Genomic DNA, 26,410 nt, shown 5'->3' with positions numbered 1-26,410 from the left:
CCACAGAGGTGGAAGGGACGGTAGCCAACCCGGGAAGAACCAGCAGCAAACCCGGGGAGGGCCGAGCAGACAAAAGAACAGCGCAGGGTTCAGTGTCGCTCCTCCACGAAGAGGGGGAGCGACATAATGGTGCCGTGACTCAGATATGAAGCCTAGGCAGGGTTTAGTGTCGTTCCTCCACGAAGAGGGGGAGCGACATAATGGTGCCGTGACTCGGATAGGAAACCCAGGAGGGAAGAAATGGGAAGAAGTGGGAAAATACCGGAGAGAGAGACTAGCAAAGAGCCTAGGGAAAAGCCGGACGGAAAAGGTGCCGGAAGAAGCTATCGAAAGCCTAGGCATAGACTCGGATATGGACTGTGGGAAAGAAGTTAGGATTGAAAGCTAGGATTTAAAGTGAAAGCAAGAAGAAACTTAGACTCAGATACGGACTGCAGGTTGAAAGTGAAAGTGAAACCTAAAAGAAACTTAGACTCGGATACGGACTGTGGGGAGAAGCCAGGAGAAATGAGAGGGGAATATTGTTGGAAGAAAAGTTAGGAAACATACCGGGTAGAGAAAAATGTTAGGGAGGATGAAGCCACGGGGGCAGGCCGAGGCAGAGACGTAAGCTATGTTGGAATTCTTCAAGTCAGCCCCGGGGAACAAAAGGCGAAAAGCTAAAACCAGAGGCAGAGATGCGTCAGCTAGGTTGGAATCCGTCAGATTAGCCCGGGGAGCAAAAGACGGGAAGCCAAACCGAAAGGTGGAGACGTGAGCCAGGTTGAATTCGCCAGGTTAGCCCGGGGAACTTAGACTGAATACCGGTGGCGGAAACGTGAGCTAGGCTGTGTGACTCGCGGAAGCTGCCACGTGCAGAGAGCGCGCGGGGCACGAACAGGGAGAGCACACAGGGCGCTAATAGAGAGAACGCGGGGCTAGCGCAAAGGCCGTGGTGCGGGCGCGAAGGGTGTGGAGACCGAGGAACGTGCGAAGCCAAGCCGCGCAGAGCCGGGAAGCCGCCGCGGGGCGAGGCGCTGAGAAGCAGCCTCGGGGCGGTCGCCGGGAAGCCGCAGGGATAAGAAAAACAGAAGTATAGAAGTAAAATGAGAAAAATAGGAATGCTGGTAGATAGAAGTAAAATAGGAGAGATAGGAATGCCCGGAGGTAGAGAAATAGAGAAAAATAAGGCCTCCCCACAACAAGGCAATGAGAGAGCTTGGATTCGGTCTGCCTGATTAGGGAGGTGGTGAGCACCTGTGGGCGGCTAGCAGCTTATGCGCCGCAGGTCACCAAAGACAGGCACGAATTAACATCAATAAGTCTCCCCACAATACGGCAATGAGAAGGCTTGGATTCGGTTTGCCTGATTGGTAGGGCTTGTAAGCACCTGCAGGCAGTTCTAGCAGAGCAGAGCATGCGCTGCAGGGCGCCGAACACAGGCACGCATCAGTGCCTAAAAACCTCCTCACAACATGGCGAAGAGAGGACCCGGATTTGGTTTGCCTGATTGGTAGCGCTTGTAAGCACCTGTGGGCAACTCTAGCAAGCAGAGCAGAGTGTGTGCCGCGGGGTACCGAAGACAGGCGTGTATCAACGCCAAAAATAAAAAGGGGGATCTGTGGGGAGCAACTCGGACTAGACTAAGTTACTGGAATTAAGACTTATTCTATGCATCTGTTCTCCCACAATATGGCGCTGGGAGAGGAGGAAACAGCTTCTACACAGCTGCCTCCAGTTCAACCAATAAACTGTAGGACCTGCTCCTGATTGGAGGAGAGCAGCGTGCTCAGCGTGTGGGTAGCAGAGTTGGGATTGGTGGAAGAGGACTATAAAGAAGGAGAGAGACAACATGCACCAGGAACATCTAAAAGGAACATCTATCTGAAGGAACACCTGTGCAGCCCCCGAGAGAGCCGGCCGGCGGTGTGCCGCTCCCCCGCGGAAGTGGGGAAAGCGGCAGGGGGAACCGCCCTTCCACAGAGGTGGAAGGGACGGTAGCCAACCCGGGAAGAACCAGCAGCAAACCCAGGGAGGGCCGAGCAGACAAAAGAACAGCGCAGGGTTCAGTGTTGCTCCTCCACGAAGAGGGGGAGCGACAAGTTGGAACTCGAGTTTCCTACTTACTGCCAAGAAAATTATAAGCATTTTTCATCAGCCATGTGCCATTAATCCTTCCCTCTCTATTAGACAATTCCCCACACAAATATGTAAGGTATTTGGCTGTCTAACTTTATTTATAAAATGAGGTAAGATCTTCTCTAGGTCCCCCTCTACCTATCATTCCTTGCCTTCCATCTTCAGGAAGGCCTGAGCCCTCACCTCCCACTTAGCCCTCAATCTGCTGCCCCCTGCCTCTGCCTCCAACTTGCCCAAGAAACTGCTGTAGGCATAGGGACCAGTGATCTCAGCATCTCCTCAGAGTACTCCCTCACCTCATGCAAATCTGTACTCAAACATAACCTTCGCACAGAGGCCTTCCTCTGCGGCTCTGTTACCTTACCTGTTGCACTACTCCTCAAAGTCCCCCATCCTCCCCTAAAATTATGTGCTTGGGCTACTGGGTTGAGTCTGGCTCCCTGCCAGAATGTTCCCTCCACCATAGCAGAGGCTTCACCTTGCTCCTCTCTGTACCCCCGGCTGTAGAACCACACTCAACACCAGCACACACCAATCTCGCCGGTAGCACACACCAAACATTTGTTGAATTAGTTTTACTAAATCCAGTAAAAGCTTTCCAGTTTTGATTTACTATACTACAAATTGATTACCTCCTCCTTTTAAATACATGTATGTATTTACTTTAGAGACAGAGAAAAATCTCCTACCCATTGGTTCACTACTCAAATGCACAACAGAGCCAGGGCTGGGCCCAGGCTGAAGCCAGAAGCCAAGAACTCAATCCAGGTTTCCCACATGGGCAGCACTCATCACTGCTGCCTCCTAGGGTCTGCATTAGCAGGAAGCTGGAGCCAACACTGAACCAAGGCACTTTAATGTGGGATTTGGACATTGTAACTGGTATCTTACCTGCTAGGCTAAACGTCCACTCACTCACTACTCTGCGGGAGTGCTTCTCCCACATTCGGTTGATGACTTTATTCTTCAATGCCTTTCTTTCTTCCTCTTTGTTCCATTTTTCCCATCCTAATGCAGTGACTGCTTTCTTAACAGTCCCCAATATGATCTTGTCCTCAGTCCCCGTTTTCACTCTCTAACCTCTTCCATGGTGTTCAATTAGGTTCCATGCTTCTGTTACTGGGAGTCCATGACAACATTAAAATTTATGTCTTCACCCCAAGCATATCAGTTGAGTTCCAAATGAACATCTCATCTCAGGTGGTCTGCTGGTGCCTCCCTAGAGAGGCATCTGAAGTCAAGTATTTCCTGCTCTAAGCCTGTGTATGACTATTGTTTCTACTGACTAATTCATGGTGCCATCCACTCCCTTAGTCCTACTTCAACATCCAGGCTTCACATTTGTTTCAGTTCTACCTCCTCAATAGCTCTCACCTGCAGTCATCATTCTCTTTCCATGCTGGGAGGTAATATCTCAGTCTCTTATTATATATCACTGAAATTCATGCCCACAGACTTCTAACTGGTCTCCTTGCCCACAGCCACTTCTAAGCCCCTAATGTACCTGCCATCTTTGTTGTTAGAGTGACAACTGAAAAATGCAACCTGATGTGATACAAAAGCCCACTGTGGTCCCTTAGCCTCACAGACATGGCTGCTGAGCAGACACCCAGTGCTTTCTCCCATCTCTGTGCCTTCAGTCTGTGCATCTCCCACTCTCTGGAGTGTTTTCCCCCATCCTTCCATTCAGCCTGCCTATCTCTGACTCGACTTTCAGACTGTACTTCAAATGTTATTTCCTCCAAGTCTCTCTATTTATGGCTGTTACCTCCACACCAAACCTGCCATTAATGGCATTCTAATGTGTTTCCACAGCTTCCTGCCTTCTTGTCAGAGGGAAATTTATCCTCAAACTAACATTGCATTTAGATTATGATTTACTTGCCTGTCACATCAGTTAGGTAATGCCAGCTGCAGAGACAATACAGTCTTACCAAAGACAAAACTATGTCTGGGACAAAGTTACCAAAGCAGGACAACAGAACTCGCCTGTCATGACCTTCATTGTGGCTAGGATGAGGTGTCAGGATGGAAAATTTTAAACAGTATAAAGAGGAAACACTGAGAGAGTTTTTGAGTGGTCAGTATTCCACAGGTATTAAAGTGGTATTCTGGAAGTGGGGGAGATTCTCTTATGGGCCTGCAGATACATTCGGCAGCCTGTGATTGGCTGCAGGGGATAAGCAAGCAGTTGGTGGGTATACCAAAAGAGGAAGGGTAGCTTAATGCGACCCCTAGAGGGATATGGGGGGATTCTCCAAGTCCATGTAACAAATGAAGGTGCTTCCTGTGCACCTTCATCATGGTCCCTTGCATTGGGCTGCCATGGCAGAGAGGTTCTTGCTCCAAAAACAGATTACTTAGCTTGAGTGGCTTTCTTCCATATGATGGTCCAGAGACCTGACTCCTCCCTTTTACGACCTACCAGGCTCTACGTTCAGTGATCCAATGAGGAAAGAAATAGCATTCCAGTTCTTACAAGTCTCCAACAGGAGCTAATAAACATCGCTTACATTCACAGTCAATGAGCAAAAACGCTGGTCCTATGAACATACCTAGATGCAAAGGGTGCTGGGGGATACCCCTAGCTGGGCAGCAGTCTCCTTGTAACTGCTTCTTAATTAGGTTGGGGGCATCAGTTTTGAGTGAGAAGCTCATAGCTATCATTTCTGCCATGCATCCCCACTAGATGAGTAAGAGGAGATATTGTACTTATTTCCATTGCCTAGAAAAGGGACATTGACATATATGACTTGCTCAAAAAATGGTTGAAAATTTAAGTAAATAAATGCTTGAAAGTCTGTATCATTTGAAAACTCAGAATCACCAAAATCACTTCTTTCTATTCCTGTGGATTTACTCAAGCAATCTTGGCTAATAATGAAATTAAAATATGTAATCGATTCATATAAGACCTTGTTCTAATACTAACTGTCCATGCAAAAATGAGTCTCAGAAGTACTGTAAATATTTAATATCAAACACACTGATAGTAATGTTCTAAACAGTAAAAAAATCAGTATTATAAAATTAGAGGAAACATTTCCAACACACTTGCAAAAGGAGTCTCCCTAATATTTTGACAGAGGTCATAACTTTGATCATTTTTTTTTTATATTTTTTTTGACAGGCAGAGTGGAAAGTGAGAGAGAGACAGAGAGAAAGGTCTTCCTTTTGCCATTGGTTCACCCTCCAATGGCCACTGCGGCCGGCGCACCGTGCTGATCCGAAGGCAGAAGCCAGGTGCTTCTCCTGGTCTCCCATGGGGTGCAGGGCCCAAGGACTTGGGCCATCCTCTGCTGTACTCCCTGGCCACAGCAGAGAGCTGGCCTGAAAGAGGGGCAACCGGGACAGAATCTGGCGCCCCGACCGGGATTAGAACCCGGTGTGCTGGCGCCGCTAGGCGGAGGATTAGCCTAGTGAGCCGCGGCAACGGCCATACCTTTGATCTTAATAATCAACTAGAAGTAGGCTTTTATTTTGAATTTTGAGATAATTTTAAGGCAGTAAGATCACTCTTAATCATTCCTATTTATCACTTGAAGATATTTCTAAAATAAAATTGTCAAAAATAAAGCATGAAATTAATATCAGCACATCACCTAGTGAAAAATATAATAAACAACTTTCCAATTAGTTTTAGAGGTATTCAGGAATGAATTATCCTCTGCTTTCAGGTTTTCATGAATAATTCAAATTCCTCTGTCAGTCGACCTAATTAGTAATTATCCTAGCTATTTCTAAATTATCTGGTTTGAAGCTACCTGTGTTGCTACTAGATTTACTTCTGATATAATTATTAACCCCATCTATGTCGGCCATGTCTCTTTCTGTTTCAAGTAATGAGACAGGCATCTCTAGAGTGCACAAGTACCTACAGATTCAGCGTATTAATGTACCATTACCAATTAGCTCCTCTAGTGTTAAGAACTGACAGCATATCCTCACAAGGAGCTATCTTTAAAGCCTTAGGAATACCTGCCCTACATTCTCTTGGTTTAACAACATAACACAGGGAGAGAAAGCTGACCTTAAAGGGAAGGCATGAACTCGAGAGCAGACATGATGGACAGAAAGTGAGACAAGACTTTGGGTGGACTGGAATAAGCATAGAGGCCCCATATGCTGGAAATTCTTCAGGTTGTAAGCATCAAAGTAACTGAAGACATGCAGAAGCAATATGGTACAAAAAGGAAAATTCATGAAGCTCAAATTTAATACTGGATCACAATGCCATAGATTATGTTTTCTTTGTATTTAAACTGAAACGCATTTCCAGCTGTATACTCTTCAACATTATTTGAAGTTATAAATATTCTCCCTAAAGCAGCAACATTCCCAAAATAAATTGTGACATCCCTTCTTACAACAACACATGAAACCTACAAATTCCCAATAAATCTTGGGGTAAAGTAAAACAAAAAATAAAATCATAATTGTGATTTAAAATATCCTCCATTGATGGTTCCAATTGCATCATAAATTTAAGGATAAAAATTTACAATAATCACACACACACACACACACACACTGTCTAACTTCATTCAATTTATTCCTGGAAAGGAGACATAGCCGAAACTGTATTATTTTTCTCTTCTTAAATACTATTTTTGCCACTGGAAGCTTTTAGGAATTATAGCACTCTACGCTACTCTTTCTAAACGATCAGAAGCATTTAGTTTAACCTGCAGGAGTGCATCATAAAATTTTATTTCACAGGTGCTATTTTCGGGCAACAATAGCTCGGGCAGTTATTGTCATTAATAGCTTCCTCCATTTCCATACACGTTTAGAAAACATTTTTAAAAAATACTCTTTCCTTTTTTATTCTTTCTTTCTCCAGATTTTACCAACAACTGAGAATAATAAAAGACGTGATGGGCTATGGTCATTTCTTAACTCTCTCTGTTCAACATTTTCACCTTACAGTGTTTTTCTCCCCATTTTGTTCTTTCTCTTGATGTATTTATAGAAACTTTTCTTATTTCCTGAGTCCCTAGCTACATTGTTTCATTTCGCTTGCTTGCCTCCCTTATTGTGTGCCTGCACTCTGTAAAGGCTAGCTTGTATCTATTCCTTTCCTTCTACCCCCTATTCCATTTCCTATACAATTCTATTTCGTATTTCAGTGCCTAGAGAAACCCACCCTCACCCACAGATTTTTTTTAATCTTCTCTGTATTTTTAACCTGCACTGGAATAACTATTGAGCTTTCCATGGTGAGCTCATCTTAAAACTCATTTCTCCCCTTTACCAGCTGGTAGCAGTCTGCCACTGACTTCAGTTCAAATGACTGTTTTGCTCTATACCACAGTAACCCTTAAACTTTATCTATTGTTCAATCCATCAGGTATGTTACACAGGTGTTTAATAATTATAAGGGACTTACTTGTCTGAAAACAAAATGGAACTTTTTTTTAAAGGTTCATTTATTAATTTGAAAGGAAGAGTTATAGAAAGAGGAAGAGACAGAAAAGGTCTTCCATCATCTGGTTCACTCTGCAAATGGTTGCAACTGCCAGGGCCTGCCTTGGAGCCAGGAACTTCCTCCAGGTCTCCCAAGTGGGTACAAGGACCCAACCACACAGGTCAGCCTCTACTGAATTCCCAAGCACACTAGCAGAGAGCATGATCAGAAGTGGAACAGCCAGGACTTGAACCAGCGTCCATATGGTGCTACGGCACAATGCTGAACCCAAAATGGGACCTTTCACACTCAACTCTAGGGTGTCCCAACAAATAAGTGAATGGGTGATACAGTATACAAAGTGCTTCTGTCTCACTGACCTGAACTGAGGAAACAGAAAGTCCAGACAATCTCACTGGCAAAAGTCATTGCTGGTCAGCTAGAACTCTTGGACAAAATTGTGACAGTTGACACCACTGCCAAGGCCAACCTCAGAAACACTTAATCTGGTACTACTTTGTATCCCAAAGCCCTGAGAAAATTCGTTTAACTCACCATGGCAACAAAGCATTCCTCTGATGCCTCAAACAGTGAACTATGTGTATAAATACAGGCACAAATCTGTACAATATGATGTAATAAGAGAAGCTTGGCATAAAAATCAAAGTGTTCATAAACAGACATTTCTATTCAAACTAGATACATTTTCAGCCAAAAATCTACCAATTGTCTGTGACTACTTTTGAAAATCTGAAGAATGACTTCAAGGTCTGGGGAGCTTTGTTATCTAGAACTTACCTCAGGAACTCAGACTTGTTCCAACCCAGACAGTTAATGTCATCATCGCCTTAAGTCATTGTGTGTTTTTAAATGAAAGAGCTAAAGCAAAGAAAATTAAGCTAAAAGCTCTGCCCTCACCAAACCTAAAGGAATATAGATAATATATCAAAGACATGTCAGCTATGGGTTACCTATGGGTTACCTATGAGCCTTTCTGTGTCATGCTTATTATGACTAAGTGTAAATACTTCCTTCCCTCATTTCATTTGACTGGCACCAGTTGAAAAAGAAACATAAACACTCTGTCGCTCCCCCTCTTCGTGGAGGAACGACACAGGACCCTGCGCTGTTCTTTCTGTCTGCTCGGCCCTCCCCGGGTTTGCTGCTGGTTCTTCCCGGGTTGGCTACTGTCCCTTCCACCTCCGTGGAAGGGCAGTTCCCCCTGGCCACATTCCCCACTTCCGCAGGGGAGCGGCACACCGCCGGCTGGCTCTTCTCGGGGGCTGCACGGGTTCCCTCAGATGTTCCCCTTAGATGTTCCTGGTGCATGCCGTCTCTCTCCTCCTTTATAGTCCTCCTCTGCCAATCCCAACTCGGCTGCCCACACGCCGAGCACGCTGCTCTCCTCCAATCAGGAGCAAGCCCCACAGTTTATTGGTTGAACTGGAGGCAGCTGTGCAGAAGCTGTTTACTTCTCTCCCAGCGCCATATTGTGGGAGAGCAGATGCATAGAATAAGTCTTAATTCCCGTAACTCAGTCCAGTCCGGGCTGCTCCCCACACACTCCTATTGGCTTGGGTACTTAAATATTTTGTATCTATTTGAGTCAGATGGAATTTTATTATCTTGCTGTTAACAATGTCAGTATTATGGCTCAGAAGATTAAGCTGCTGCTGCTTGAGATGCCAGTATCTCGTACGCGAGTGCCAGTTCAGGTCTCGGCTAGTCTGCTTCTGATCTAGCTCCCTAGGAATGCATCTGGAAGGCCCAAATGCTTGGGTCCCTGTTACCCATGTGGGAGACCATTATGGGTTCCCAGATTTGGCTTAGCCAGTCCTGGCTGTCGCAGGAACTTGGGAAGTGAAACAGAAGATGGAAATCACTCAATCTCTCTCTTCGCCTTCCCCTGGCTCTTACACTACCTTTCAAATACACGACAATAAATTTTAAAATAAACATTTAAGCAAAAACCACAATCAGTATCACTACATCAGATCCTTTTAAAAACAGGTGATGATTCATCAGTAGCTGATTCTTTTATTCTGGAGGATTGTTTTCATCAAAAGCAAATTATTGCACTCTAAATATGGAATCTATAACATGGTGGTTAAAATAAACTTAGGTGTGTCCCTGAAGACACTTTCAAATTAACTATAGGTAAAAGGGCTTGTTTTTCACAAGCCTCCATAAACCCTTCTACATTTTATATATAAATTTATTATGGCAATGGTATATAGACTCTAATATCCTTTTACACAGATATCTGCAAGCATCTGGATACCTAAAAAGCAATGACATATCATAAAATAGAGCAGTTTTGCACAGAAGGTAGGGAAAGAAAAACGAAGTTATGGAACCTAGAAACAAGACTTTCTACTTACAGGTCACCCGACACCCACCCCACTGCAATAGAAAGGAGGGCAGGCTCCATACACATCAGTAAATAAATGACACATAGACTCGGTCATGAATAAGAGAGAAAGGACAACATTTTGTGCCATGAAGAAAGGGTAAAAGTAAAATACCATCAATATTAAGTGGATTTTTTCCTTTTTATGGATTTTACATTTTAAACACATATGTCATGACATTTTAACGTAGCAGTTCTGAAATAGAGAAAAAGCACATTGATTTTGTGCCCCAGAGAAAAATAAACAATAGCACTTTCAACAAAGGCTTTGGCTTGAGATTCCCTGAAACCATATGGAGGACATTCATCCCCGCACTGAATGATGTTGCTAATGACTGCACAGCCTTGAGCACCCTTTCCATCCGAATGTGCTGGTTTGATCCTATCAAAAAGGTGAACATGATGCAAGCTAATGAAAAGTGATCCCAAATTCAGGCTGATATAATGATTGCCACAGAAATCACAAATTAGCTGCACCAAGTTAGGATCAATACAGAAAGATCGAGCAAATATGCTTCATGTATTTAGCTGTAAAATCAGCACTTTTCAGAGAAAATTTTCCTGAGGCATAAAAAATTTAAATGTGTATAACAAGTAATATGTGTTTCAAATGTTTCCTACCTGAAATTCTTGTCTTTTCTATTTTTAGCTTTGTTAGCACAGACTGTGATTTTTTAGTAGCCCTGAAATGAAATAAAATTTTGTTGCGATCAAATTAAATCTTAAAGAGCTTTTTGTTTTTAAAAACCATATATTGTGCCTTTGAAGCAGATAAGACCTATTAAATTAGGATGAGTTACTTATAACCACAAAATAATTATTTAATTTCTCTTAGCCTTAGATACTACCATATGAAGATTTTTGTTATTTACGCATGTGTTATCTGAAGTCTAATGGATAGAGAAAATGTAAAATAATATTTGTATACTGTTTAATATTAAAAAACACTCTACTAAGTCCACAGTAGGATATACAACAGAATCTCATTAAAATACCCTACTTAGAATGTATGATAACAAGACTACTATATTGATGAAATGACAGTATACTGATATCCTTTTGATAATTCTTATTATAAATTTTCTTCAATCTTATCTGTTGTAGGAGGCCAGATCTTAAGAATGGAATGTAATTTTAATATATGCCTGTGGCATCAACAAATCAATTCATTTAGAGACGTCTTTCAAGACTTTGATGGTGGCAACTCCATTTACCATTATAACAAATTTTAAAGAATAAAGCCTTCTTTATTTATTCCTATATTGTCCTCTCCAATCAAAATAGAAACCCCACATGCAGACAGCCTTTAAAAGAATCCTAAGTTAATATAGCTTCTTCGTTTCTTGGAAAACATGGGGAAGTCCACATGGCCAGTTCTCACCTGACATAGGAAGAGAACAGCCACATAAATGATCAGTTTCAAAGATTAGGGACAGTATTTTCAATCCTGCACATCCACTCTTTTGAATCATTTCTCAACCCAGAAACACAACAGAACTGGTACACAGTGTTTTCTAAGATGGAGGTGATGTGGGACAGCTTAGATAAATAATTTTAAGTTCATGAGCTGTAAGCCATACCTCCTTTGATCTGTGTTCCCATGTTCACCTAGCTGTCAATCAGGAGACCCCTCCCCAGGAAGTATTTCACCTACCCCAGATGTGGGGGTGGTACCACATAAACACTTCCACTTTTCTAAAGCTCATAAAAAGCTAGGAAGAACGGAAGCTCTCTCGCTCCTCCTCATGGACTCAAGATGAGCAGAGCATGGTAAGATAATCCCCTTTCGTTGGCCTATTCTCCCTTAATAAAGCCCTAATGAGCCTGTGCATTTTTCTCATTTTGTCACACTTCATGCTATGCTTGGCCCTGTACTCAGTATTCTCCTCTAGGTAAAAGAGTCTGGAAGATTAATTGAGACCCAATGGAGCCCATGACAAGGCAAGTTAGACAAGCATGCCTACAGTCACCAGTGCCATCGTCTGCTCTAGGCTTCACTCATCTTTATTGAGTGCACACTCCGTATAAACAGTCTTCCTCAACTGAGTACTGTGCCACAGTCTGGTGCCACAGAGCCTCCCCAAATACTGCATGCTCTTATTTATATTTTCAGTAAGGCCACTTTTGTAAACTCAAGTGGTGATGTGGAATTCCTTACTACAGAATTCTTCCAAGTTTAGGATATAAGACAATGACAGGGGCCAGTGTTGTGGCACAGCAGGTAAAGCCACCATCTGCAGTGCTGGCATTCCCATATGGGCACTGGTTCAAGTCCTGGCTGCTCTACTTCCTATCCAGCTCTCTGCTATGGCCTGGGGAAGCAGTAGAAGATGGCCCAAGTTCTTAGGCCCCTGTACCCACATGGGAGACCCAGAAAAGGTTCTTGGCTCCTGGCTTCAGAATGGCATAGGTCCATCCATTGCGGCCAACTGGGGAGTGAACCAGCGGTTGGAAGACCTCTCTCTCTCTCTCTCTCACACACACACACACTCTCTCTCTCTCTCTTCTTCTCCTTCTCTCTCTGTGTAACTCTTTCAAATAAATAAATACATCTTAAAAAAAAAAAAGACAATGACAACTTAACCAGCTTTCATTGTAGCTATCCAATATTATTTTTACTCAATAGACATTTTTCAAACAAACTAGGTGGCTCAAATTTGTTAACCTCACACCTCTACTGAGACTCATTTTATAGTCTACATTCAAGAATATGAACAACTTGAAAATATCAGTACAAATTCTGTATCCAGTCTAGTGAAATTCATTTTCAGCAGTCAAGCCTCTTCCAAAATTCCAAGTAATTTATTATAAAGGTTCAGTCTTTCCAATTGGAGACAAACTAACCTTTGTAATTTTTTCATTAAAATGCTTGTTTACTTTCATAATATAAATGGATACTTTTTTCCTTTCATAACATAGTCAAAATGGTAAGTGCAAGGCCAAATTAATTATATGTGTCAACACTTTGTCATTAACACTACATATTCTAATGGAACTGAACTCCTATGAGGTTTCCCAGACACACACTGAAGAAGAATGGTAATAAATACTGTATGTTAAGTGCATACATCATTGTGCTTCTTCTAAGATGCCAGGAAAGAAGAAAGGGAGAGGAAGAGGAAGGAGTGAGAGAGGAAGGAAGGGAGGGTGAAAAGGAAGGAAGGAAGGAAGGAAGGAAGGAAGGAAGGAAGGAAGGGAGGGAGGGAGGGAGGGAGGGAGGGAGGGAGGGAGGAAGGGGAGAAGGAGGGAGGGAGGGAGAGTAAAAAGGGGAGCAGAGAAAAAGAGAATGAGAGAGTGAGAGAGAGAGAAACAAACTCTATGAAGACTCAGAAGTAACAGCAGGTATACAATAGCCAAAAGATGTCAACAAGTTTTTGAAAGATGAAAACCAGGTGGATGACAGGTAATTAATTATTAAAACAAGAGAAACCTAAATCCTAAAAAGAGAAAACTGAAACCTCACGGGACCGCATGCCAACCAGAATCTACCACTTTATGCAAAAGAATCCAAAAAGAGACTCAGGAATTGGAGCACCAGCTATTTCAGAATGTGAGAATCGGAGTAAGACAAAAAATGGGAGTATCTGAAAGTCAGTTTAAGGGAGCAGTTCGACTCCTGATTTCCTCCCCAACCCTAACCATATACAAGACTCCACTTTGCTACAATATTTAGAGAAATTGAAAAAAGTTATGAAGCTGTCACAAACAGCAAAGAATAGGGCCACAGTTTAATAACAAAACAGAGGACTCCTCATACCTAACAAATTCTGATTTCTCCTAAACAACCCAGATATTTGGTAGCCAGATTATACCAAAGATGTCTCCTTGGAGAAATATTCTAGCACTAAAGAGAGGATATAAAGAGGATGAAAACTGAATATCTCCAACAAAACAGCTAAGCGCTGCCTGATCAAGACCAGCAGTCAACAAAATTTGTCCAAACACCAACCTCCAATGTGTAGGATTTCAATATGAAATATGAACAGTCAAGAACTACCAACCATTTCAGCATAAGTGTTAGAAATGCAAAAAATAAACTAATGCAAAGTAACAAATTTAATGTAAGAAAGAGGAATCAACTTAAAAATGCATTTGTATAATTAATACTCTCAAAGAAACAGAGAAAGATATTCTATGAAAAAGGAAAAGGTTACCATTTTTAAAAATTAACAGAAAAAATAGACTCAAGACTCTTGGAATATGACCAAACACACATATCTTAGGAGTTTCTGAAGGTGTGGAAAGAATATATTAGAAGGCCTAGCCCATGAAATAATAGCAGAAAACGTCCCTAATTTGGAGAAAGATAGGGACAATCAAGTACAGGAAAAAAATAAAGAAATAAAGATCTTCCAAAACAAACAGAAATTGAAAAGGTTTGTCACCACTGTCCAGCCTTACAAATGATACTTAAGGATGTATTACATACAGAAACAGAGAACAATAGTCATCATTATGAAAGAATAGGAAGGTGTTCCAAGATGGTGGAATAGCGACAGGATGGTCCAAATCACACCAGGCAATATTAATATTTCAAAAGGGTTGAAACTACATGCCTGAGATAAAGCCCTGGTGAATTCACAGTGAGGAAATCCAATGGGAACAGTCCAGGTCCATGCCAAAAGAGTGAGTAAGGAAAAAAAAAAAAAAAAAAAAAACAGAGGCTCCGACCTGGAGAGAAGAGTGCCTGCCCCAGCAGAACAGGTGACAGAGATGTAGACAGGAGTGGGAGGGACTGCTTGGCAAACTGCTTCTGAAGTGCTACGTGGGGAAAAAGTAAATGAATAAATAGGGAGGTGTTACACCTCCCTTCTCCTTCTCCCACCCTGCAGGAACTGGCAGAAGAAGCCATTCTGCTCCTTTGTGGTTTTTTTTATTTTTCTATTTTTGGACACAAGCAGGTGGCAGCTGCCCTCGCCTCCTGTTCATGTGCCCCACAATAGCCAGGGGTCACTTCACCCTCCACCAGAACAGCCAGGGACTCAACAATTCAGAATACCTTCACCCACCACATAAGTGGTAAGGCAAGGGGAAGCTCCGCCTATAGAAAGCTCGTGCCCTCCCACCACCATTGAGAAGTTAGTCAGGATCCAGTAGGCGGGGGCTCTGTGCACATACCCACGACCCTCAGACCTACAAAGAAATCGGCAAAGAATCAATAGAGCTATTCTGTACTATGAGCCAAGTGGACCTAACTGATACCTACAGAACATTTCATCCCAAAGCTACAGAACATACATCTTTTCATCAATGCGTGGAACTTTCTCTAGGAAAGACTATATGCTAGGCCATAAAGTAAGTCTCAACTTCAAAAAAACTGAAATCATACCATGTACCTTTTCTAACAACAATGAAATAAAACTGGAAATTAATAACTTAAGAATCTTCAGAAAATAGGCAACCGCATGGAGACTGTACCACATGCTCCTGAATGACCAGTGGGTCATAGAAAAAACCAAAAGGGAAATCAAATAATTCCTGGAAATGAATGAAGATGACAACCAACAGATCAAACTTTATGGGACACAGCAAAGGCATTCTTAAGAGGGAAGTCCTTAGCAATTAGCGTTTCCATCAAGAAATTGGAAAAGTATCAAATCAATGATCTTACATTGCATCTCCAGGACCTAGAAAAATAACCAGTAACCAAACCAAAAATTAGTAGGAGTAAAGAAATAATTAAAATTAGAGAAGAGATTTTAAAAATAGAGCCAAAAAATACAAAAGATAAGTGAAATGAGGAGCAGGTTTTTTGAAAAAATAAAGTTTATACACCATTGGTTCAACTAGCCCAAAAAAGGGGAAAGAGAAAGATTCAAATTAATAAAATCAGAGATGAAAAGATGTTGCAACAGATACCACAGAAATAAAAATACATAAAAATCACTGTAAATAGCTATATGCCAATAAGTTAGAAAATCTAAAAGAAATTGATAGATTTCTTGATATACACAATCTATCAAAATTAAATCATGAAAACATAGGAAACCTAAACAGACTGATAACTAAGATAGAGACTGAATCAATAAGACTCTCCCAACAAACAAAAACCAAGGACCGAAGGCTTCACTGCTGAATTCTACCAAACCTTTAAAGAACTAATTCCATCCCATATGGGTGCCAGTTCAAGTCCCAGCTGCTCCACTTCCAATCCAGCTCCCTGCTAATGTGCCTAAGGAAGCGGCAGAAGATGGCTAAGTACTTTGGTTCTTTGCACCCACAAGGGGGACCTGGGAGAAGCTCCTGGCCCCTGGCTTTGGTCTAGGCCAGCCCAGCCATTGCAGCCATTTGGTGTGTGAGCCAGCAGCTGGAAGAGCTCTCTGTCTCTTTCTCCCTCTTTCTACAATTCTGATTTATAGATAAGTAAATAATTCTTTTAAAAAATAAGATAATGAAAGAAAAACTGGCCAGCATTTATTTTAGGATGTTCAATTGCTGACCAACAGAAGTATCAGAACAAAGGGTACAGAGAACAAGATAAATTATTTTTTGAAATAAAATAAAACTCTACACTGAAAGACCTACAACAACCAGATTAGTTATCACCACAATAACGAGAAACAATTGCCCTCAAGGGGTACTGCCTTGAGGTTTTAGAACCTTGTGGTACAGATATCCTAAAAGCTTCCAGGGATGAGAATCCTGTTTCAATATGCATTTATAAAGAGAACACTTAAAACCATACAGAGATAGTTAATACATAAAAAAGAAAAGATTGAAAATGTTTGTATATTTCTATATGTATACATGTGTAAACTAGCCTGGTTACTTCTTTCTTTTATAATATAAAAATGCCTATAAATGACAGATCTACTGCTCCAAATTTTACAGAATTGTTTTATCCTCTTTTTTCCCATTTCATAGATAGAATTCTCAACTAGGAAGACACTGAATAGTTCATAAAACTCACATTGGATCATCTCCAAATGCCTTGTGTTGCCATGTAGTGCTGCTCCAAGACACTAAAAAAAAACCTTTGTAGATTTTAAGCACACTTGAGGAAGAAGGCAGGGCAATAACTGTAATAAGGCCTACAAATTTAATTCACAGGCAGAGATAAGCTCCACAGAGACAGGAATAGCATTGGCCTGGGACATGTCTTAGTTCTCTAAAACCTTAAATTTCCTTAGCAATAAAATATGTATAATCATGGCATGAGCTCCATAAAGATGCAATAACAATTAAGCAAGATACAAGGTCCAACATGAAAAGTACTGCCTGGAAAATAATTATAACTCAATAAATTAAATAAATATAACTCAATAAATTAAATAAATTATAACTAATACTTGTATTATTCATATACATAATGGTGTTATTTAATTCATTAATCTAAATTCTCTCTTAATTCAAGAGAATTTTCATGAATGTTAAATTCAGAGAAGCAAAGCCACAGTACATACCTATGCTATGTATTTTGTAGGCCACAGACAGAAAAAGGGCCCAGCCAGTCTCAGATCCTTTATATGTTTTCTTTATTGCCGACAATCTATATATGAGGTTACCTGTCCAAATGCTGCATATTCAGGATCACACGTGTGATATGATAAAATATAAATAGCAGCTTTACAAATATTGATAAGATCAGAAATTAACAGAAAATTAGACTCCTGAAAACATTGTTTTTAAGGATAAACTCTGTTTGTCATAGTTTCTCTTTCCTGTGGCCTAGGGACACTCTGTTTTGTCTGAAGCCTGTTTAATGTTTTATTTAATGATTGGGATGTGTTTCCTTGGAAACACACTCTCCAAGAAATGACATTTTTGGTACTTGAGACCTCCCCTGTATAGGAAACGGATAACTGGACAAGCACTCCTCTCCTTCCAGACAGCTCAAGTTAGTTAAATCCATCAGCTAAAGCATGGACATTAACATCAATACCTCCAGCTGATCAGACATCAGATTTTTGTCCTAGGAAATCATGATAAAACAAATATCCAAATGCTGCTGAAAACATGGGTTTTGTCTCATAAAGCAAATTTTGCATTTTAAGTTTGCAACTCAGGGCCAGCCTGGGGAGCTCAGGGGCCGAGTGGGATGATGAGTGTCGGTGGCAAAGGAACCACACCAGAGCCGGGAGATCAGTCAACGCCCTGCGTGCAGCCGGGTTCTCGACTTTATTGGGAGGGGAAGAGCTTTTATAGACACAGAAAGGGGGCTGTCCAGGGCACAAGGGAACCGAGCCAACCAGCAGAAAGACTTATAAGGCAGGACACGAGCCGGGCACGCCCTCAAGGGCCTATCACAGCCGAGGACACACACTGTCCATGAATACGGAAGTCTCCTGTCAGGCTAGGTACCTCCCCCGGGGGCCATCTTGGATTGCTGGAAATGCTGAGTCACTGGGATGCGGAAGTGCGGCAAACTCGAGCAAAGGCTTAGTGGCCTTGTCGAGGGAAGGCTTAGCAACTTTGTTTCCTTTTCTATTGGAGCCCCCCCACAATGATTATCTGGTTAGTATGATTCCATAAATCTATAGCAAAAGGCTTTCTTTTTTGTATTAATTCTCTCCATTTTAAAGGTAACATCATAGGGTTTTTTATTTTCCAAAGGCACATAGTTCATAAGAAAACAAATTATACATTAATTTTACATTGCTTTTCTAAGCCTCAAAATGTTCTTCCCATTGGCAACAATTTAAGTGGCAGAACTGAGATCTGATACCAAAAATTCCAGTTCTACTCTGTAAAACCTCACAGTTGTAAAGTCCTGAAGGATTAGTTGCTAAAATGAAAGTTCTATTCCTTCCTTCTCCCTTTCTACTTTGTTCCCCTCCCTCCCTCCTTTCTACCTTTCTTCCTTCCTTCCCTCCTTCCCTCCCTCCCTCCCTGTGGTGGTTGTCAATCATTTGCGTAAGTTAGAGGAGGGGGAAGAATAACTTTTATTGGCTTCCACAAATGGTTCAAATATCCAGCACATGCACACATTAAAAGATTCTTTTTTTCAGCCACTAATGGCAAAAATCATAACAGGGAACTGTGACTTGCTCTAGGGCAACACTATTTTACAATGTGCAATTGATTGAAGCCCTTCAGTTTCCTCAAATTTGAATAGCAGAAAGAAAAAGAAGAGAGGATTTTATGACAGGTCAAGGGAAAAGGGAACATGTGGTGGCCTGAAGCTAGGCTAAGGGCACATCCCTCAGCAGAATAAGAAATTATTCTGACAATCTCAAAAATGTCAGGATGCAATATGATTTGGGTTATTCTATGCTATACTTGAACATGTTCCATTAAATATAGACTCTTTTTATGAAAATCCATATAAGCATTTCCTAACAAATCAGTCTTTATAATACTATAAGCTACTTATTCAATTTTCATTAATAAAACAATTTGTAGACCTTCAGAACCGGAAGATACCTGGAGTTTCATACGTTTATTCCTTCAGAGAATTATCTCTGGTTGTGTTTCTTTCATAGAACAGATTCTGTGGCTGAGTAAACAAACTTGGGAGTCTTTTGGTTAAATAAACTTCAGCAACTTTTCCTTTTCTTTTCTTTTTAGTTTATAAACTCCAGAACTCCAAGGGGCCTTTTCACACACACTGAAGTCTGATGTGAATTTCAAAGAGGATGGTGCAGGCTGTCTTATTTTTTCAAGCTTCTGAGACCAGAGAATTATTTTTTTCCTAACAGCATACTTATCAAGTGGTTCTGTTAAACAGTGATTACAGAAAATGCTAATATAATCTAGAGGATTAAACATAGTGCCCTAGAGATCAAATAATGGAGAGATTTTCCTCCAGAACAACAGGCTAATTAGGGAAAGAAGTGGGAGAGGATCTCTCATTCCGGATCCAGGATACTTTCTACTCCACCACTGCAGAGATAACAACCTCTCTCCTGAAATAGAAGGGTAATTGCAGCTAAGGAAACGCGGTGCTTTTGTATTAAGCTAAATCAAGTCATGTGTCAGAATCCACCACTTGATGATAGGAAGGAAAATGTCTTGGATGAAGAGTTAGTGGTTCTTAATAGCAGTCTTCCTAGTGGTTAGGCTGAGTATCTTTATCTCACACTCTAGAAATGGAGGCCACCTTTCTGCATCCATGTCAGAAGGATATTAAAAAGGTAAAATCAAATAATAGGTTTAAAAGTACTTTGGAGGCACAAAATGATATACTAAGGAAATGCATTGTTAATAAACATTATTCCTGTTGTCTTCGTTTTCAGAACTTACATTTGGATTCTAATTTATTTCCTCTTCTAGTCTGTTGTCTCAGGACATTCAGTGAACAGCTGTTCTCACTCCTCAAAGAAAAAAGAATAAACAAATTATCAATGATATTACACCATTTAATCTCACAGCAAGAAAAAAATATGTTAAAAATACAAAATATAGGAGCTGGCATTGTGTCATAGTGGTTAACGCCGCTGCCTGTAGTGCTAGCATCCCATATGGATGCCAGTTCGAATCCCAGCAGCTCCACTTCTGATCCAGCTCTCTTCTATGACGAGGAAAGCAGTAGAAGATGGACCAAGTCCTTGCAGCCTGCAACCTCATGGGAGACCCAGAAGAAGCTCTTGGCTCCTGGCTTTGGATTGGCCCAGCTCCAGTCATTGCAGCCATTTGAGGAGCGAACCAACAGATGGAAGTCCTCTCTCTCTCTCTCTGTCTCTGCCTCTGCTTCTCTGTAACTCTGCCTTTCAAATAAATAAATAAATCTTAAAAAAATACAAAATATAGATAATTCATACAAGCATTATTAGAATATAAGGAATCTCTTTTTTAGATTTATTTATTTATTTGAAAGGCATTGTTACAGAGAGAGCAAGAGAGAGAGTGCTTCCACCCACTGGTTCACTCACCAAATGGCTGTAATGGCTGGGGCTGAGGACAGACCAAAGCCAGGAGCTTCATCCAGGTCTCCCATGTGGGGTATAGCAGCACATTCACTTGGGCTATCCTCTGCTGCCTCTCCAGACACATTGGTAGGGAGCTGGATTGGAAGTGGAGCAGCCAAGGCAGAAACCAGCACCCATAAGGACGCCAAAATCACAGGCAGCGGCTTAACCCCACTGCGACACAATTCCAGCCACAGAATATAAGACATTTAGGGTACAAAAATCATTATTTTTCAAACATAATAAAATTCCAAAAGGATTTACCATCACAAGATAGTATATACTTAAAATTTGCAGGTGAGATTTCCCAGCAGAGTAAAATGAGTTTAATGTAAGCCCAAGTTTTACAATATAGGAAACGAATGTGAAAACAAGGGGACGTTTCAGAAACAAGCAACTGGAGAAATGTCCACAGAGGATCCATTCTGCTATTTCTTAGTAATACCATCTTTGTATTGATTCATTCCAATTCAGCAAGTTCTACCCCAAATGTGCCAGAAATTACTTTACCTCCAGGAGATACTTTGGTAAACAAAACAGGCAAGATTCTTATTCTCATGAAGTTTGCATCCACAGGAGCAAAGGGGACAGGCAAAAAAAATAGATAACTGCAACAAAGCACTTTGAAAACAATACTACAGGCTAAGGAGGTGACGACAGCAAGGGAAGGAAAGGGATTCTGGGTAGGGATTAAAGAATTTAGAAAGGACAGGCAGGGAAGACTCTCTGAGCAAGTACTGGCATTGAGTGGGTACCAGAATGAGAGGAAAGAACTAGAAAGCCAGGCAAAAATGTGAGGGAAAGAGCTGTTGTTACGTGGGAGTCATTCAGTGCCAGAGGAATCACAGGAACAATGCTTAACACTCTGCAGGGAGGAAGCAAGACTTCACAGAGAAGAAGGAAGGGCAATGGAAAAGCTTGATGATCAAAGCGATTCTCAGACTGACACCGCGGCTAGGGCAGGGAGTGCAGCCCAGATGACAGCAAAGGTGAGGACCTGGAACTCCACTCGCACAAAGGGCTTCTCCAAAAAGATGCTCAGTTGACAGAAAGGAACTCAGAAACTGGGGACGGAGAGAGTGAAAGCCAGCGGCACAGGGCGAATCGAGTGCCCTTAGTTACTGCAGCCCAGGAGCTGGAGTGTTGCAGGAAAACACCACCCAGGAAGAACAAACGCTGCCTTCCTAATGTAAGAACAGCAGCTGCAGGTGGATAACATGTGTCTGGTGCAGCGCTGTGCTGCAATGTGAGAGTGCGAGGAACAGAAGGTCTCTGTCTCACCTGCTTGGGCTGCCACAACAAGGCTTCATACACCGGATGGCTTAAACGACAGAAATTCTCTCTCATAGTTCTCCCAACTCCGGGTCTGGTATCAGGCATTGGAAAGGGCTCACTTCTGACACATAGTAGCTGCCTTTACTCTGTTTTCTCATGTAATGGACACAGAGGGAGAGGAGGAATGGGACATGGGAAGAGAGAGAGATGGAGAGAGAGGAGAGGGAACAGGGAGGAGGGAGAGGGAGAGAGAGAAAGGAGAGAGAGAGAGGAGAGGAGGGTGAGAGCTTTCTGATGTCTCTAAGAGAATTTGCCCCATCTGAGTGCTCTGCCCTTGTGACCTCATCTAAGCCTATTATTACCCAAGGCCCCAGCCTCCAAAGTGGCATCATGTTAGCGGCATCTTGGCCTCTCTGAAGAGAAACTAGAACTGCAATACACTTTCTCCCTTCCACTCACCCATCCCTTTAGGCCTTCCCAAGCAGATATCAAAGTCTGGATGTTTCATTTTATCATCAAGGAGGAGCTGTCAATGTCAACCATTCAAGTTTGAGGACACTGTTCTGGCCCCATTTACTAGGGATTTGTAGAAGGGTGTATGAGTCTGCTCAGACTACTACAACAAAACCACAGAGACTGGGTGGCTTAGACAACAGAGAAGTATTTTCTCAGCAGTTTTGGAGGCTTCCAGCCCAAAAGCAAATTCCCATCAGGGTTGGTTTCTGGTGAGGCTGCTCTTCCTGGCTTAGAGACAACTGCCTTCTTCCTGCGGCTTCACATGGCCTCTTCTCTGTGTGCACATGGAGAGTGAAAAACCTCTGTGTCTCCTCCTCCTCTTCCACACCCCATCAGATCAGGACCCCACCCTTTTCACTTCATTCAATCTTAATTACTTCCCTAAAGGCCTTGTCTCCAAATGTAAATCACATTCAATGTATGTATTCAATACAGGAATTCAGCATATGAATTTGGGAAAGCCCATGATTTAGTCTATAACAAAATTTTAAAAGGTAGCAAGAGGGTGTGCCAGACAAATAGTTTCTCTATCTCTTGTATTTCTTTTTGCTTTATTAGTGTATGTATCCACTAGCCACTGCCACTATTGCTTTATTGCAAAGCTCCTCTGAACATCGTGCCCTAAAACAACTACCCTTCATTCTCACAGCTCTATGAGAGGTTCATTTCACCCGGGTTAGCTCTCACACTGGGAGTGTCCTGCGTGCTGCTTTAGACCTGGCTGTAATAGGTTAGCTCTGTGTCATTCAGTCTTCTTTCTGACCAGCAGGGAAGCCCTGTCTTGTTCTGACAGCAAGAAGTCCAAGCTGTCTGGTCACCCCCAATGGCTTTCGTTGTGTCAGATCTGCCAGCATCCGAGAACTTGGCCAGACAAGTTATTTGCCTACTCCCAGAAACGAAGTAGGGAAACTGCTATAACTACAGAAGTGTGAGAGAAACAGTAAATAATTTTAAATTAGTTAAATCTGTAATTTTATTTATAACTTTTAACTACATTCAATATTGAGACACAAGATGCTGGTAAAACTTTGGGGTACAAACGGACTAAATAGTGGCTGGCATTATGGCTCTGTGGATTAAGCTGCCACCTGCCACCTCGACATCCACTGAAGAAACCAGTTTGAACTCCAGCTGCTCCACTTCTGATCCTGCTCCCTGCTAATGTGCCTGGGAAAGCAGCAGAAGATGGTGCAAGCACGTGGGCCCCTGCCACTGCAGTTGGAGATGGGATGGATGTCTGGGCTCCCAGCCTTGGCCATCTGGGGAGCAAACCAGTGGACAGAAGAATCTCAATCTCTCTCTCTCTCTCTCTCTCTCTCTCTCTCTCTCCACAAACACACACATTTCAAACAAATAAATCTTTTTTAAAAAGAAACTGACTAAATAGAACATTAGGTTTACCAGTAATTTGGTTCTATAACTTAGAAATAAAGACTCAATAGGATGCTATTTTAACTAAAATTCTACATTGAAATCAGGGCCCTAGCAAGTGTTAAATTGTATGAATTAATATGCTTACATGGCCCAACACAGTCTTTCCTCCCAATCCATTTTAACTTTTCTTTAAGATAGCCTTAAAAAACAAGCAGTTGCTGTTCTCAGGGTATAAAGTTTCAGTTATGCAAAAATGCATCAGTTCTAGAGCCCTGCTGTACAGCTTTGTGCTGGGAGTTAAGCATCCGGTATTGGGCGGCTAACGATGCTCAGAGGGTGCACCTCAGGTCAAGTGTTGTTACCACAATAGAATACAGTAAGGCGGTTAGGTTTTAGAAAACAAAAGGATTCGCTGAGATAACATGAAACAGTCCGAAGCTTAATGCCCAACACAAAGTTGGTGCTCCTGAAGTTTTCTTCCTTAGCTTTTATCTGCACAACTGTGATTCAAACTGGCTCACACACACCGTGCTTTCTTCTTCTGAATGCCTTAGTTTCCAACTTCTCAAGCTGTAAAACTCCTTTCAGATTTTAGAGAGAGACATCTTAATGCTGCTGAGTTGTGCTGACTTGACCACCTGATCTCCATTTTAATGCTCAGGCAAGAAAATAATCTTAATTTAGTTTGCCAAGGTATTGTTTTCCCAGAACCTTGTTTTAAAAGCAGTATAGTTTAAGATCATCCCCAACACAGGAAGGCAAAACTGCAGTCTGTTTATTCTAACATATGCCATAGACATGTGACACGCACAAGAGGTATACCAAAAGACTTTTGCAAATTCCCACATGCATAAGTGTCACTATTGCATATAGTTTCTCACATCAATCTGTTGAATGTAATGATGCATTTGAATAACCCCTGCAGACCCCTAATGAAGGATTCTGTGTACCTGACAACAAGCTGAGAAAAACAGTCACAGTGATGCTGAGACCTAGAGTGACTGACAAAGCTCGCTCACGGTCTCATGTTTTTCTCCCTCACACTGATTGAGATCAGATAGGACCAAAACATGGGTCTCAACACACTTTACAAGTACTGCACAGTTTCTCATGAGTCACCAACATCACAAATGTTAAATCTGTGAATGGAAAGGGTCTACTCAACCATAAGATCGAGGACTACTGGGAAGTGAAAGACACTTGCTGGAATAGGAAATAAAACAAAGCCCATGAACCCCAACTGGCACAAATGAAGAGACTGCCTACGTTTCATTCCGCCTTTGCATAATCATGTAAGATGGGCAACAACTGGGTACAAACAGGAGCCAATAACCTGAGTAATGAGCTCTGCCCTGAGAAATAACATCCCCATGCCCTCGTTATGCAATGAATATCCATTAGCATATAACCTTCCACTTCCAAGTACACATGGGAAACCTGCCAGTAGGACACTGCATGAAGATGATTAAATCAGCATTACAGAGAGAAAAGCGCAAAAAGAGATCACCTAAGCAATTTAATTACAAGCCTCACATTTACTGGAAGATGGAGTTTGAAATCTCTTATCACTAGCCTTTGTAAGGTGAAATTGCAGACCAGTAGGAGAAAGACAATAGCTTAATAGAAGTTAGGTATACTTATTTATATCCATCTTACAGATGAAAAAAATCATGTTTACAGTCTTTATGTCGGTTGCTCCAAGTTGCATAGCTAGTAAAGCAAAGAGGTGAAATTCTGATCAATGCTCCTAACTGCTGGGTGGTTCTGTAGCAAACTGTTTTGGTAAAAGGCTCAGAATCCAGAACCAAACCACCTTTTCCTGGAATTCCATCTCAACTGTTATACACACTGGCTCTGTGCATCTTTTTCCTCTGCTATAAAATGTATAAAACAATAAGCTTTATATTATAGGATTGTTGTGAAACTAAATGTCATAATTCACATTTGGCACATCAAACAGAGTATGGCAGATCGAAAGCATTCAATCCTTGTCATCATCGTCACTGCCACTTCACAGGATTTACTACTTATAGGAACACCCCAACATTAAAGTGGGAAGGCACTTGTAACAGAATGAGCATTGGCTTGTAATACAGAACATCTGGTATACTTAACTTTTATTAAGTTTATTGCAGTAACATTTAAATGAGGTGAAACATGTAAACCATTTAACACAATGTGTGGAACAAACACTTCAAAACTATTAGCTCTTAATTTTTTAGAAGACTATTTGTCACATACCACTCATTTCTAAGCAATGACTCATTGATTGTAATATTGAGTTCTACAGACACAAACACACACACAGTATACTTCTAAAAATATAAAAATTATGAACTCAAAAATACTAATTCCCAATGGAAAATATAATTTCTGGCATTTTAACATGAAAATGTAGAATCTGGTGTTATATTTAGGACACCCACTATAGAACATATCTAGCCTCCCCTCATCCAATCCACA

General features: G+C 41.6%; 1 long non-coding RNA gene across 49 annotated transcripts in view; it reads right to left on the bottom strand.

Annotated features, from left to right (window-relative positions):
- Positions 1–26,410, bottom strand: part of LOC103350790 (uncharacterized) — a 772,648-nt gene that overhangs the window by 336,272 nt on the left and 409,966 nt on the right. For 40 of the 49 annotated variants that reach the window (XR_011378460.1, XR_011378458.1, XR_011378455.1 and 37 more), the window contains one exon: positions 20,118–20,188. This is a non-coding gene — a long non-coding RNA (uncharacterized lncRNA). The other 9 variants (XR_011378410.1, XR_011378411.1, XR_011378417.1 and 6 more) reach the window with 7 other exon arrangements.

The sequence above is a fragment of the Oryctolagus cuniculus genome, chromosome 8, assembly GCF_964237555.1.
Source record: "Oryctolagus cuniculus chromosome 8, mOryCun1.1, whole genome shotgun sequence".
NCBI lineage: Eukaryota > Metazoa > Chordata > Mammalia > Lagomorpha > Leporidae > Oryctolagus > Oryctolagus cuniculus.
The sequence above is the reverse complement of the archived record's forward strand: the minus strand, read 5'-3'. Positions and strand labels throughout refer to the sequence as shown.